A 4,575-nucleotide genomic window follows, 5' to 3' on the forward strand; every position below is an offset into this window, starting at 1 on the left:
GGTTTCCTTAGACGCAGCGCTCAGCTCCACCTCGACGGCCTTTTAAAGTCAAGAGTGCCATTTAGACATTTCCATTGTGTAGCGGCCCAAGGCTTGTACATTGACACTCCCACCACCCTCCTCCTTAATGGAAGATCAATTTGCCACATATGATTAAAACAAAGCAAAATGACCTCTTGTGGGAGAAAGACAAGCCGTTGGCGAGCAAAATGAAGGCATATACTCTTAAAGAGAACATAAGAAATAGGAGCAGGAATAGGCCACTTGGCCCCTCGAGCCTGCTCCGCCAAGAGAAGGCATGCTCAAAAGTTAGAGATTTATGGAGAAGCCAAATGTTGGTGAAAATTATGAACGAGGAAAATGGTGCCCGCCATATGCACCCCAATACTGCACCAAAAAAGACATCATTGGTGATTACAGAAACAGGTCGGCCTATAGTCATAAGGAGGAAGGTTGAGATAAGTGAAAATGAGAACCTAAGCAGTGAGTTTATTCAAATTCACCAGAATCTACCAAGGATGAGCAGATTCCTTTGCTGAAAGATTGTGTGGTGAACTAAGTGATTAAACATTTTTAGTGTTTAATTCTCAAGTCACTTATGGCATGTTTATCTATACAGTCCTCATATACTGTCATCATGGATCTCAATGATGGGATTAACTCCAGTAAATGTGGTAGTGAGTGTTACAGTTAAACTCGTATTACTATCAAAGTTTATGATTACAGTTCATTCTACAAGTTTCATGTGAAATACAAATATGAGTCTTGACATGAATCTTGTCATTTATGTGAAAATGACTTATGTAATAATACTGGGCGGCCTGCTGGTGGCGCTGTCCAGGGAGAGTATAAATACTCGGGCATGGGCCCAGCTTGTGCAGGACATTCCTTAACAGGAACTAGTGAAGGACACAACTAGATCTCCATGTTGTGAAACAGTTGATTAAAGCCTTGTTTAATACTCCGACCAAGTGCCTAGTAGTTTTCTTACATCAAGTCTATTCCCTACTTTCTGATGGTCATAACATCAGCTGCTATCTATCAAATATTAGACAAGTTAGCATGTTTGGTTGTTAAGTTTCATCATTGTCAAATACAGAACTTCCTTTTGAAGAAAAAGATGGACCAAGAGGTAAATTCTGCCATCCCACAGCCCCAGTGACAAGCCCTGCTCACATGAACAATGATGCAGCCCAATCTCCAACCCACATTCCCGAGAGAGCGGTTGCCCCACTGGGAGTGTGAGATCACAATACTTTACTCTATAATGCTTAGGACTAAATGATGTAATTGCATATCTATCTGTCAGACTGCTTCTAGTACTTGAGATAATTCATTTGGCAAGGTCCTGGCTGAAAGATGGAGGATCAACATGAACGTGTGCTGCTGAAGGAATAAAGCAGACGCAGTGGCCCCGATTTTAATTCCAGGTGGGTTTTGGACAAATGGGCGGCGAGGTGAGTTGTAAACTCACCCACTGCCGCAGAAATCAGGCCCAGGCTATTTCAGCTCTCGGGCCTCAGTAACATGCCGCTGGGTCATTTCCCGCCTGGAATGGGCAGGAAGTCTACGGGAAGTGGCAGAAAATTATGTGGCCTAGAGGCCTCCCACCTACACAAGGTAGGCAGTGGGATTGGGTCCTGGGGGCGTCTTGTGGTCGGGAAGGGGGGAGGGTGGGGATGTCTGGGGTAGGGGAAGCCTAAGCTTTCCTTGCGGGGCCAGCAGAAGCATTCCTGCTCCTCCGGGCCCCACATGGGAAAGCAAAACACTTAGCAGAAAAAATTCGGTTGCTTTGCGCCTCCCGTTAGGCGCTAACGGGGCGCAAAGCAACTAGGGCCCGGGCGCTGCGCCGCTAACGCCTCCCGCGAAATTCAGTGGGAGGGTAGCACCAGCGGTAGCCAGAAGCGCCCCGTGGCGCTGCGCCTCCGGTGATGATGTCATCACCGTGCGCAGTGCCCCAATTGCGCCCTGGCCACAAACTTGGCTCACGCCCCTGACCTACCACTGGACGCTATGTCCGACAGGGTCAGGGGGGCGTTCTTGCGGCCAGGGCGGTGATAATTAAAGGGCAGGTGCTGGGCGGCCATTTTTTTTGGGCTGCCTGCCAGCACCTGCCCCCTCTGGCCTCCTCCTGCAGGATGCCGGCCGCGATCCGTCAGCCTGGAACTCCTCTTGAGTCTTCTTGAGTGCCGGGCTCTTTTGCCGCCACCCCACTCCCTGGTGACCAAGCAGGGCCCCAGTGCACGCTGCGCTAGGCCCCTCCCGTTTAATCAGGGGAGGGAGGCCTGCAATACCGTGGGGCTGCTGCACGTAGCGCCCCAAAGGGGGCGCGGCCGAATTTTTCCCACTCAGCTTTTCAGACTCTTCCGGGGCTAATTCTCTTCTGTCCTAGGTCGACCTGGCGGGAAAACTGCAATAGCTTCACCACTCAGGCCTGAGATAAAATTGAAATCGGGTCCCGATGACATCTTTGGGAACCGACATGCACATATAAAGAAGGACCCTGATGACTTTGGGCCGATGTTCTTGCCGCCTGCTCAGAGGAGAAGATTAAAATTATGGATGGCAGGAACCTGGCAACTCCAGGGCAGGGCAAGTCATTCAGGACATTTTTAACTACCTACCAGCCCTGTTTCCACCAGGCAAGTAGGGTTAAAATCATCCGCAGTACTCTTGGATTGGATTGGATTGCCTTAATCAAACCTATATTCCACACACACAGAAATACTTCTCTTTTCTGACGGTACAATGCCGAACTGTTTTTCTTTGTTGTACACCAGTTCCAGGTTATACTGCTACTGGTTGGAACTTTAGCAATCCACAAAATGAGCCAATGAATCTCCTGTCTTTTTGCATTTGGCATTTGTACTGACGTACTCTCCGTTTGTCGATTGTGAAGCTTATGAGTTGCTCAATTAAATTTAATGCTTCAAAATTTCCTTCGCCTGTCCAGTGAATTCAACAGAGAGTGGAGATATTAATCCCATCAGTCTGTGCTGAATTTGAATTAAGTTGCCAGTGGCCCTAAATAGTCCCTCTCAAACAACCCTTGGTTTCTGCCACTTAATGTACCTGTTAAAGTCTGTTTGTAAATGATAAGACCAGCAGTATTTATGGCCTAGAAATTCGGTGGGCTGCGCCACCAGTTAGTGCCTAAAGAGGGCACTCGGTGGCTTTAGCGCCACTGGCTGCGCCTCCCGCGATATTTAGCGGGCCGCTAATGGCGGCGTTAGCCTGTTGCGCTGCGCTGCCACCGATGACATCATCGGCATACGCAGTGCCCCGCTACCGCCCCGATCGTGATATTTGGTAGCGCCCGCCTCTGTAGCGCCGTTCGCAAATCGCACCTGGTTCACGGGGCCTACCTGTGGCGGCAGTGGCGCAAATTAAGGTGGAGGTGCGGGGCGGCCGTTTTTTCCGGTGGCCGCCTGCCAGCACCTCCGTCCCCGGCCTCCTGATCCCCCCCCCCGGGCAGTGCCGGCTGTGTCCCGAGAGCCTGGCACTTCTCCTCGGTGCCGGGCTCTTTTGCCGGCACTCGCGATCGCTCATCGCGCTGGTGCAGGCCCCTCCCCCTTAAGAAGCGGAGGAAGGCCTGCAGTACCACAGCGCGCCGTGCCGCAGTGTGTGGCGCTGCGGCACTTTGCGCTGCAATATTCAGTTTCAGCGCCCTAAGAGGGACGCGGGGCGCCTCGAGCCTCGCCCCGAGTCCCTCTTGGGGTGTTCAAGATGAATTTCCGGCGGTTGCAACTGCTCCGATCGCAGCGGTAATTCCGGCGCCCAGGCGAGCTTGGTGCCCCGTTTGGGCCTCCACCGAATTTCTAGGCCTATGTCTTTTAAAGGGGCAATGCCTTGTATTGACCGTAAGCATTGCTTTATATGTGGTTGATTGACACCACCGAATGAGTGGGGTTTTGTTAACTAGTTGTGTACAATGTGTACGGTTCCAGTGGGGAATGTAAGTCGTAGTGCCTGACATCTAGTTGCTTTTATCACCTCTTGGATGGTAGCATGTGGGTCTCATGGGAATCTATTAGAGCTGGAAGTATTGTGGCCTATTTTTGAGCTGACAGCATAAGGTAGATTGTTACTAAAGATTGAAATTAAGGATAGGAATTGGGGAAATCACATTGCAGATTGAAGAGGGGTGCAGGGACGTGCAGATAGATATTCAAAAGGAACTTCTAATGTTGGAGACAGGGAGGGAGTATCAGGAGAGAAAAGAACTGGTGAGAACATGAAAGCACTGATGCTGTTCTGATAGCAAGTTCCTGAAATAGCAACGAAGCTTCAAAAATCTCCACTGAAACGGTGGCAAGTTGGCCACTGGGGGAAAGTCCACAATGAGAGAAGCCACACTGCAAAGTAAAACCTTTGCAGTATTTTTACATGACGATCCTCGTTTTATTCAAAGTAGTCTAAAAATGCATGATTTGTACGACTGAACTGATCCATCACGTGACGATACTGTCACCCGCATCCAAAGGAGTCACTGCGTGTTATTCTTTGGCCAATGACAGGGAGCATGACAGGGATTGGGATCACAGCTTGAGTTCTGTTTGCTTTGTTGATGGTGAA

This window comes from Somniosus microcephalus, chromosome 17 (genome assembly GCF_052327205.1).
Source record: "Somniosus microcephalus isolate GS21.2 chromosome 17, FLI_Smic_1.0, whole genome shotgun sequence".
Classification (NCBI taxonomy): domain Eukaryota; kingdom Metazoa; phylum Chordata; class Chondrichthyes; order Squaliformes; family Somniosidae; genus Somniosus; species Somniosus microcephalus.